General features: G+C 35.7%; 1 protein-coding gene across 1 annotated transcript in view; it reads right to left on the bottom strand.

The window, feature by feature from the left end:
• The window catches only part of GNAT3 (G protein subunit alpha transducin 3), a 52,896-nt gene that overhangs the window by 31,496 nt on the left and 9,322 nt on the right, over positions 1-12,078 (bottom strand). The window lies entirely within an intron of this gene.

The raw sequence follows: 12,078 nt of genomic DNA, 5'->3' as shown, positions 1-12,078 counted from the left end.
TCTTTGCAACTCCATGGACTACAGCACACTAGGCCTCCCTGTCCATCACCAGCTCCCAGAGTTTAGTCAAACTCACGTCCATTGAGTTGGCAATGACATATCTATATATTATTGCATTTGAATATAACTTTACAAAAGCTTTTCTCTCCTGAGTTTTCAACTTTGCCCTAGAATGGTTCCAACTTTATAGTCTCTGAGTGTGTGTTAGTTACTCAGTTGTGTCCATCTCTTTGTGACCACATGGACTGCACAGCCCGCCAGGCTCTTCTGTCCATGGGATTTTCCAGGCAAGGACACTGGAGTGGGTTGCCATTTTCCTTCTCCAGGGGATCTTCCCGACCCAGGGATCGAACTTGGGTCTCCGGCATTGCAGGCAGATGCTTTACTGTCTGAGCTACTAGTCTCTAGATCACTCCAGAATGTGTCTTCCTATATCCTATGTGATTAAATAGCAAGGGAAAAAAAAGACAATAATTTATTTCCAGAACTATTCAAAGCCTATTCTGATTGAGGATGAGCTTTTGTTTTCATCATCATGTTTATCTTGTTACATAGGAATTTTATGTTTAAACATAGAAAGCTGCCTATAACACTAAGCAAACCTAAAGAGCTGCTGGGATAACCATAACAAAGGAATGAATGTCTCACAATGGGTTACACAGTCCTGAGAGAAGGGAAGGGAGTGGCAGTAATACCATAGAGAACCAACTGCATTTATCTGGGGGCATCTATTTAGTTGATGATATACAATATACAACTATATTTTAGTATTGTTGGCAAACATGTAAAAAGATACAAAAATCACATGATTTAAAAATTTTTAAGTATAAACTTTTAATGAAAAAAATATAATTTCCTGTGCTATACAGAAGAACTTTGTTGTTTACCCTTCTATATATACCAGTTTATATCTGCTTATCCAAAACTCCCAATTCACCCTTCTCCTACCCCTCCTACCCTGGCAACCACCAATCTATTTTCTATGTCCCTGATCTCTTTCTGTTTCATAGATAGGTTCATTTGCATCATATTTTAGATTCCACATCTAAGTGATATCATATGGTGTTTGTCTTTCTCTTTCTGACTAACTTCACTTATGATAATCTCCAGTTGCTTCTCTGTTGCTGCAAATGGCATTATTTCATTTTTGAATGGCTGAGCAGTATTCCATTGTGTATATGCCCCACATCTTCTTTATCCTCTCACCTGCTGATGGACACTTAGGTTGTTTCTATGTCTTGGCTATTGTGAGCAGTGCTGCTATGAACATTAGGGTGCATGTATCTTTTCAAATTATAGTTTTGTCTGGATATATGCCCAAGAATGGGATTGCTAGATCATATGGCAATTCTGTTTCTAGCTTTCTGAGGAACTTCTGTACTATTTTCCATAGTGCTTGCACCAACTTATGTCACAACCAACAGTGTAGGAGGGTTCCCTTTTCTCCACATATCCTCTCCAGCATTTGTAACTTGCAGACATTTTAGTGATATCAGGCAACTTCTTGAAATTTGGGAATTCTGGGTTTATAAATGGGAGAAAAGCAGGGGGTCATCAAGAGTTGATAAAACCTGAATAATACAAATCTGTTCATAAAGTTTTTATATAGAATCACTAAACTTCAACATTCAGAAAACGAAGATCATGGCATCCAGTCCCATCACTTCATGGGAAATAGATGGGGAAACAGTGGAAACAGTGTCAGATTTTATTTTTTGGGGCTCCAAAATCACTGCAGATGGTGACTGCAGCCATGAAATTAAAAGACTCTTACTCCTTGGAAGAAAAGTTATGACCAACCTAGACAGTATATTCAAAAGCAGAGACATTACTTTGCTGACTAAGGTCCATCCAGTCAAGGCTATGGTTTTTCCAGTGGTCATGTATGGATGTGAGAGTTGGGCTGTGAAGAAGGCTGAGCACCGAAGAATTGATGCGTTTGAACTGTGGTGTTGGAGAAGACTCTTGAGAGTCCCTTGGACTGCAAGGAGATCCACCCAGTCCATTCTGAAGATCAGCCCTGGGATTTCTTTGGAAGGAATGATGGTAAAGCTAAAACTCCAGTACTTTGGCCACCTCATGTGAAGAGTTGACTCATTGGAAAAGACTCTGATGCTGGGAAGGATTGGGGGCAGGAGGAGAAGGGGGCGACAGAGGATGAGATGGCTGGATGGCATCATGGACTCGATGGACGTGAGTGGGAGTGAACTCCGGGAGATGGTGATGGACAGGGAGGCCCGATGTGCTGCGATTCATGGGATCACAAAGAGTCAGACACGACTGAGCAACTGAACTGAAACTTTAATAAATTGAGGAACACTCAATGTTCCTCAGGTTATAATTAACATTTATCAGTAAAGATGTGATATTGAAATATAATATTGATGAAAGGCATATAAAAAAGATCAATAAGTGAATATTTAACCTTACACTAATTTCTGTATCCTTAAGAGAAGCAAAGGCTTTGATATGTTATTGTAAATTGAGTCATAGGACATGTTTAAAGTCTCTGTGCCTGTTAACTCTGGACAAATTTCAAAGCAGCACTACTAAGACAATTTAAATTTCCAGGAAAAATCCAAAGTTAGGAAACCTGATTAATAGATGTAAACATATCCCTTACCAGCATGGTAATCAACTGCCTTGTTTTACTAAAACTAGTATAATGTTATGGAACAAAAGTCATGACTTCTAGCAACCCTGAATCTAAGAATCTTATTCAAATTATATGAAAATCTGTATTGAATCAGAGGATCTTGGCTACACTATCTAAATTTCTAACCCCCCTGTCACCCACTATGGTCCTTTCCTTGCCTCACTTTTTTCCCTAGCAGTTACCTTACTCTACAAAGTAACACATTATTCACATATAGTTTTTAAATTTTCCTGTCTGCAAGCACTGCAAAGTAAATTCCACAAGGGCAAGGGAATTAGTCTGTTTTGTTCACTCACATATCAAAAGCATGTAGAACAGTGCTTAATAGTAGAATCTCAGTGAAACAAATGCATTATTTAAACTCAGACAGTACTTCAAAAGTAACATTTTGTCCTTGTGTTTTATGTCAGTTTCTTCACATTGAATGATTTCTCCCTGACTCAATGTTTTCTTAAACTCTGATGAGGAAATACAACTACACCTCAGTTTAATTCTACTTCACAGAACATTGGTTTTTTCTTACTCAGAGAAAAATTTTCTTATGTTTTTTCCAAGAAATTTATGTATCTGTAGCTATCTGAAAGAACTCTCCACCTTATAGGATGCTGAGGAATCAAAGTAGTGAAGCTATGGTAAATAAAATAATTTTATTGCTGGTGATGATTTATAGATTCTTCCTCTTGGATAAACCTCCAACATAGTTTGCTTTGTGGTTTAATGCTAGTCTTTTCCACACCACTCAGTGTGAAATGATACAACAAAGTTGATAAATACAAAATCAGCCTCAGCAAATTTGCTAATCTTTCTTCGTAGATTTTAAATCTAATCAAACAAAACTCACAGATGGGGCACAACCATTTAATAGAGGCTGCCATGTCTAAGACTGAGAAATTTGAGATTAAAGTGAAAATCACATTAAAATATCACCTCACTTGTTTTCAGAAGACAACTGGCTATATTATTTTCCATGGCTAACGGTTATGTTTGTGAGGATGGCAAGAGTAAATCAGTGAGCTTTGTACCATATCTTGGTTTACTGGCTTTATGTAATTTGCTATTTTGCTCCAGACTGCATTGCTTTGAAAGAAAAGTTGTTCAATGAGATTATAAAACTGTTCTTGGTAGTTTTTTAAAAAACTCCAACAGTAGAAGTAGACATTAGAAATCGCAGCATCATCCTACACAACTAAAAGATTTGTAGTATATCTTACTTCTCTAAGTATGTTTTCAGTTTTGCTAGATGGAAAATTGCAGAGTTCTGGGGATATGGGAGGAAAACCAATTGGCCCAATAGAAACCCCAGGACTTATCCATTCAGAAATATTTAATGTTGCATTTTCTTCAACTAGAGTGGAAGCACTGAATGAAAAAATTTTTGAGAAAGTCCGAGAGGTTGAGAATGTCTCATTTTTAACTATCAGTTACATAATGGTATAATATCTATAATTTCTACAATTAAGTGAAAATAATTTAGATAATTTTAATTTAATTTCAGTTATCTATCTTGAGAATAATAATCTGTGTAAAGAATTTTCCAGAATTGTACCAGCGTATGTATCATGGACAGATATACATTTGAACCACTGTTGAACACATAAAAAGTTTTTAAATAATCACAACTATATTTCATTAAGATCTGGCAAGTTTCCAGAACTATTTCTGATGCTAATGGGTATGTTATTGTACAGAGATTGTTGATAACTGATCATTCAAATGTGTGTCAGATAGGCAGAATAATCACTTTTGAAAAAACAGCATTACTCTTTAATGAAATTCTGTATGAAAACAGTATTTTCCTTTGAAAGATTTTAAAATAGCTACCGGCTATTTCCTGCTCTATGTGGTGACTTCAGGCTTCTATATGAAGGCTCAGTATAGGCAACTATAGGAATAAGATGAAAATTCCTGAAGAAAAGCCCATCTGTCTAAAATCTAATTTATTATTTGCCCTGCTGCAAAGTTTTTTTAGGAATAAATTATTGAGTCCCATTCTCACAATGTTTCTAGGTCTTAGTTCACAATAATCATTCCATTCTTTTAAGATTAGATCATGCTACACAGCCAAATATAGACATCAAAATAGCGTGTTTACGCAAGCCAAGGGCATCCTGAAATAATCTATTCCTTCCTAATTGTGACGGTGACTAATATTATTATCTGGGTCAAAGTGTAATGAGGGAATTTTAATAAGCTGTTTATTTCTTCGAAGTAGAAAATGTTTCAAATAATTAAATATTTAAGTTTATACTTAATTCATACTTTAATACTCATAAATTGTTTTATTCTTAATAAGTATAAATTAGAGGTTTTATTCCACATTTTTCTTTGCAAATATATTCAAAAATTTTTAAGGGTACATGATGTATATGAAGTGAAGTGTGAAGTGAAAGTGTTAGTGACACAGACACGTCCTACTCTTTGAGACCCCATGAGTCACCAGGACCCCGTAACTCACCAGGCTCCTGTCCATGGAATTCTCCAGAAAGAATGCTGGAGTAGGTTGCCATCCCCTTCTCCGGGGGATCTTCCCCACCCAGGGATTGAACCCAGGTCTCCTGCTTTGCAGGTGATTCTTTACTGTCTGAGCCAGCAGAGAAGCCATTATAGATCTATACCAGTAACTAAATTTCACCTAAATACACTCAAATCCTGCTCACTCATTCCATAACTTGTTAAAATAGGCAAAATGAAAATAAACCCTGATTTATAATCCTGCAGAAGCTTTTTTGTAGGTACTCTTAAATACACATAACTGTGCAGAAGGCTGAAACCTTAGAAGCCCACCAGCTGTGCATGCATCTTGTTTCTATACATGAGAATACCGAATCTAGTAGAAATTATGATACTCATCTACAGTCCTAGACCTAACTTAAAACAATGAAATTAAGTTCCTGCTGCTACTGCTGCTGCTAAGTCGCTTCAGTCCTGTCCGACTCTGTGCGACCCCATAGACGGCAGCCCACCAGGCTCCCCCGTCCCTGGGATTCTCCAGGCAAGAACACTGGAGTTGGGGTCCCATTTCACTCCCGTACTAATACTATCAGTTCAGTTTAGTTTAGTCGCTCAGTTGTGTCTAACTCTTTGCGACCCTGTGTACTGCAGCACACCAGGCCGCCCTGTCCATCAACAACTCCCAGAACTTGCTCAAACTAATGTCCATTGAGTTGGTAATGCCATCCAACCATCTCATCCTCTGTTGTCCCCTTCTCCTCCTGCCTTCAGTCTTTCTCAGCATAAGGGTCTTTTCCAATAAGTCAGTTTTTTGCATCAGGTGGCCAGAGTATTGGAGTTTCAGCTTCAGCATCAGTCCTTACAATGAACACCCAGGGCTGGTCTCCTTTAGAATGGACTGGTTGGCTCTCCTTGCATTCCCAGGGACTCTCAAGAGTCTTCTCCAACACCACACACAGTTCCAAAGCATCAATTCCTCAGCACTCAACTTTCTTTATAGTCTAACTCTCACATCCACACATGACCACAGGAAAAACCATAGCTTTTCCTAGATGCACCTTGCTTGGCAAAATAATATCTCTGCTTTTTAATATGCTGTCTAGGTTGGTCATAACTTTCCTTCCAAGGAGCAAGTGTCTTTTAATTCCATGGCTGCAGTCACCATCTGCAGTGATTTTGGAGCCCAAAAATATAAAGTCTGACATTGCATTGTTTCCCCATCTATTTCCCATGAAGTGATGGGACCAGATGCCATGATCTTAGTTTTCTGAATGTTGAGCTTTAAGCCAGCTTTTTCACTCTCCTCTTTCACTTTCATCAAGAGGCTCTTTAGTTCTTCTTCACTTTCTGCCATAAGGGTGGTGTTATTTGTATATCTGAGGTGATTGATATTTCTCCTGGCAATCTTGATTCCAGCTTGTGCTTCATCCAGCCCAGCATTTCACAAGATGTACCCTGCATATAAGTTAAATAAGCAGGGTGACACTATACAGCCTAATACTAATCTTATAATGATGCCTTCTTTTAAATTATTAACTGGTAATGTCAATATGATGTCAAAACATAAATTTAAAATCACTTTTTAAAAATTAATATGGAAGATATGAACTTTCATAGACATATGGGTATACAGTTTATGGTTGTAATCTTTTGGTAGACTATTAACATAAAAGATTTTTAGCTTTGTTTCTTGTTTAGAAGCAATTGTATTTCACTCACTATTCCTCTTTCTCATTGAGCAACAACAAACTTCTCTGTCTCTTCCAGGTTACAACCCATCATATAGCCTAGATAGTGGGTAGTGAAATGTAATAAGCAAACTCATGTTTTGGAATAAATGTGAGGTTGTACTCATTGCTGAATCTGGGTGTCTTGATGGAAGTTAATCTCTGAGAGTTTCCTCCTTTATAAAATTGACTTACTGATATCTATCTCCTAGGGTTTGGGTAGATTGAAATAGTTGGTACAAAGTCTAACTTACAATGAGTTCTCAACATTCTGTATTATTTGAAGGATTCTCTACTTTTCCAAGAGATGTTTCAATTATAAGATGTTCGACTCCTTTCATCCTTTCTTCTGGAACATGATTTTTAGATTTCTTACCCTCTGAATCACACTCCATGTGAGAGCCAATGTCCTTCTGAAACACTGTCTGACTTAAAATTTTGCCATAGATATAGGTGATTTTATTAAGGGTACTGATATTCTGGTTTAGTAAGATGGGGGTACAAAATAGGTCTGCCTCAATCCTAGTACTTATTTCTAAACAGAACACTTTTTTAAATAGATACTATTATTAGTTTACCTCTTTTCTTCTTTTTCTATTTTTTTTGGTAGCTGTATTTTTTTTAACCTATACTGAACTTTTAGCAGTTAATTTGTTTCTACTTTTTTGCATCATCACTTAGCAAACTGATTTTCCCACATACTATATGGGTATACTACATGTGTATAGCTGATTTTGAACTTCAATTAAAGATACCTGCTAAATTCTGTTCATTTGGGCCAAGCATTTCTGCTAGTTTAGATCACTTGGAATACTGACTATACCTTAAACTGTATCCTTCCAAATTCTGAATTTTACTTGTGGGAAATTTTGCCTTATCCACTTTCACTCAAATCCCTAATGAGAACATTGAAGAGGAGAAGGTCAAAGAGAGGAAACTGTCAGTCCATTCATCACCATAAGTCCTTGTTCAATACCTGTAGTTAATGATGCTAAATGTTCCCCATTAAGTATAACCATTACTACAGGCTTTTGTACATACTCTTTATTTTGTTACGGGAATTGCCTTCTATTTGTAGTGTGATAGAAGTTTTTATCAAGAATGTATAAAAGAAGTTTGTTTAGCGTGTATGTGTGTTCATGCACATGTGTGTGCATCTCCGGTCATAATCATGATATTCTTTCTCCTCTGATAATGTGAATAATATTAATGTTCCAATAGTATTTCAACAGGTCATTCTTGCGTTCTCTCTTACCTCTGGCTTTTTTCTTTTAATATACATTTTTACATTGTTGGAATCTGTTTGGTGATATTTTGGTTTGGTGTTTGGATCTGCATTCATGAAGGAGTTGGCCTGTTTTTGTCAAATTCTATTGTTAAGTTTATCAAATAATCTTTTGAGAAGGATTTCCTTTAAAAGTTTTTATGATTTTAAAGTGATCTGCTCATGAAGTATTTGAAAGAATCCATTTGCAAAATAATATGGATGAATTTGCAGATATATTCGTCTATTTTCTTTTATCAGAAAAATAATATCCCAAGATACACTTATTTTCCCCAAACATTTAATTTTAATAATCTTATAAACTATGGAATTTTGAGAAAATAGTACATTAGATACCTATATTTTATTCCTTCACCTTACCAATTATTAGTACTTTGTCCTTTGTATTTTTTCATATATATAAATTCATTCATACACACACATATATACATGTATACATGTATATCTGTCATTATATTTATGCTTTGTTTTGCTGAACCTCTTGAAAGCAATCACACACTTCACCTGTAAATATTTCAGAATGCATCTTCTAAGAATAGGTCATTGTCCCAGAAAATCACAACACTATTTTCATGCTTAAGAATATCTATACAAATCCAAAATGTTATATAAAATATACTCCATATTCATATTTATTTGATTGTTCCAAATTGTTTTTCAGACCTTTTATATTTCTTGGATCCAGGATCCAATCAAGTCTTACACATTTCCTTTGTATATTATGCTATTTAAATTCTTAATTTATACTGTTTCCCATGTTATACTGCTGTTGTTATTTTGTTTTCATAACTGTCATTTTTAAAGTCTAGGACAGTTTATTATATAATGTCCAATATTCTGTATTTGTGTGGTGATTAGATCCAATGTGGTGTAAATATCTTGGCATAAATATAAGTAATTTTGTGGGGGTTTTTGTAGTGAATTACATTAGTAGTCATATGGTGTCAGATATATTTCAATTACTAGTGTTACATCAAGTACCTATTTCTATGATATAGTAATGATGAGCATTCTGAAACTGTAAAAAGTCATCAGCCAAACACGCATATTTCATTTGTGAGAATGATGTGGCTATGTACTCTTTCCTTCCTAATGAAAATTTATTTAAATACTTCCAGTTTTATGCTTGTTTTAAAATAGTTGATAATATTTAAAACATCATATATATATGCCTTCTAGGATTTTGAAGTATTTTAACTTCAAAATCCTTTTGGTGGCTCAGATGGTGTCCTTCTGGTGGCTCAGACAGTAAAGCATCTGCCTACAATGCGGGAAACTGGGGTTCAATCCCTGGGTAGGGAAGATCTCCTGGAGAAGGAAATGGCAACCCACTCCAGTATTCTTGCCTGGAAAATCCCATGGACAGAGGAACCTGGTAGGCTACAGTCCATGAGGTTGCAAAGAGTCGGACACGACTAAGTGACTTCACTTTCTTTCTTTCTTTTCTCATCCTTTTAATGTACTTCTTAGGCTAAAAAGGGAGGGGGGCAATGAAATATATAATTATGTGATGTTTCCCACACATTTGCTTTAGATAAAATGTAGATGATAGAAGGATGGATTGATAGAATTTATCTAAGTGTTCCTTAGTTGGGGAACAGTTATACATTTTGTATGAATTCTTCAAGCTAAGACCTTGGTTAATTATACAGTTGGCCTTTATATACTGTATATCTGGGAAAAAGAGAACAGGAATTGAATACATCAAATTAACAGCTCTCGCTTGAGTTACCCGTCCTGATTTCTGGACCCATATGTTCATCTGTTTAATAGATATCTCCACTTGGTTGTTCTTCAAATGACACAAATTTGAATGTCTCAAATGACTACTCTTTTTGTTTTGTCCCCAACCTAAACTTTGTTCTGTATTTCACATACTGATGAATAAAATAATCACTATTCCTTATTCTGCCTTTAATCATTCCTCTGACTTAACAGCCACAGGCAGTCAAGTCACCAGGCTTTATTATTTTGTCTCATAAGATCCCTCAAATCTCACTTTCAAACTTGTAATTTCTGCCTTAATTTACAATCTCATCGAGTGTTTGCAGAGTAGTGACAATTTCCTAATTGGCCTACCTACCTCAAGCACCTGCATAAAGTCTTTATCATATAGCATAGCTTGGATAGTCTTAGACAAAAAAATCCAAGTATTATTATTCTCATTTACATTTCTAAAAATCTATCAAAAGCTTCATTGACTTAAAAAAATGCCTTATTATATGACATACATATTTTTCCCAGTTCTTTGCAAATGCCAAATGCATATCTATGCTTTAGTCACCATAAGCAACCTACAGAAATGTTTTATGTTCCTAACTCTGTTATTCTTCCATGCATTATGCATGCATGCTTTTCTGTGCCAGGATATCAGTGAAGGACAAAAGCAGACATATCTACTGTTATTATAGAACTTAGAATGTGGATACTAATTTAAAAATGACAGAGAAAAAAATTAAAGCCTTTGTTCTCCTGTGAACTAATGTGTGATCTTAAAAATTGAATTACCTCAGTAAATTCTCATTTTCTTTCTATTTAATGAAAATACTATTTCATAGCATTTCCTTGTAGATTGAAAACCATAACAGAGTAGTGGAATAAGAGAAACATGAGACCCATTCTATCAGAGATAAGGCTAGAACCAAGCTTTGTAACAAAGATCAATCTTTCGACAGTGAATAGAGAATGATTACAAAGAAAGGAATTAAAGAAGATTGAAATACTAGAGTGAATATAATGGAAAAGAATATAATGAAGGGCCTCATTAAAAAGATGAAGTTTGAGGATGAATGGACAGCAAGATAAACTTGGAGAATGATTGCTAGGTGCCCCAAAGTTATTGATAAATAACAATTGTTGACTTAAAAAAAAAAACGTAAAATGTGAGAGTTTGAGTTAAGTTTTATTTGGGGGCAAAATGAAGACTATAGCCCAGAAGATAACATTTCTAATAGCATTGAGAAACTGCGCCAAAGAGGTAGGGGGAGAGTCATTATATATGTAATTTTGGAGAAGGGGGAGTACATGCAATCGAGCACACATGTTTTGTAAAAAGTTTCTTCTTGTGTCACGAAGGTTACACCTAGTCATAAGGAGTAGATGTTAGTGCTGTGAGTGCTTTTCTAGATATAAGGAAATACAAGAATTGAGCTTATAAAATTGGCTCCCAAAACCATCTATCTGAAGACCTGTTCTGCCAGTTTTTCCTAAAGGACAGAGTGCCTCGTTTCTGTTTTCTACCCTGAACTTCTTTAAGGGGGTGTTGAAGATCAGCAGCTGTAGCAGTACATGATTTAATCCTTGCAGAGGTAGATGGCAAGTAACCATGGCAACTGCTAATTTTTAGTTGACACAATTACGGATCCAGAAATGGGGCAAAAGAAAGGATGTTAGAGTCATTCTTCTAGAAGTGATAGCTATGTCCTGATATGAGATCCCTGATACAGTACAGACTGAAAAACACAAAGGCTCAAGGACAAATTTTGGTGAGTGAAACTACTTATAAATGGAGGAAAAAGAAGCAAGCTTGAATGAAGTGAGGAGTAGAGGGATATAAAAAATTAGAAAGTATTGCAGTGTAACCGGAGTTAAGGAAAATTCAGTTATTGAGGTCTCAGCTTTGTGAATTGCAGATTATCAGGGATCTCCTCTTTTGGTAAAGAGGAGAATGAATATACAAGTTAGATCTCAGTTAACTGAAGAGAATGGAAGCAGTGTAGCAATAGAAGAAGTGACCATAGACTAGTTTGAGAAGTATTTTAGTATAAACACATTTTAAAAGATAACTATATAAGGTGAATCAAATGAGCTTTATTTATGGAATCAAAGAAAAATCTCTAGGTGACTGGGAAGAAATATCATTATCTGCCAAGAGGAAGGAGCTAGCAGAGAAGAAGTTTGAAAGTGACAAACGGGATAATTCATAAAGCAAAATTCTTAAAATATAGAAGGGGATACAG

The sequence above is a fragment of the Budorcas taxicolor genome, chromosome 4, assembly GCF_023091745.1.
Source record: "Budorcas taxicolor isolate Tak-1 chromosome 4, Takin1.1, whole genome shotgun sequence".
Classification (NCBI taxonomy): domain Eukaryota; kingdom Metazoa; phylum Chordata; class Mammalia; order Artiodactyla; family Bovidae; genus Budorcas; species Budorcas taxicolor.
Note: the sequence above shows the minus strand (reverse complement) of the source record. Positions and strands in the feature narration are given on the sequence as shown.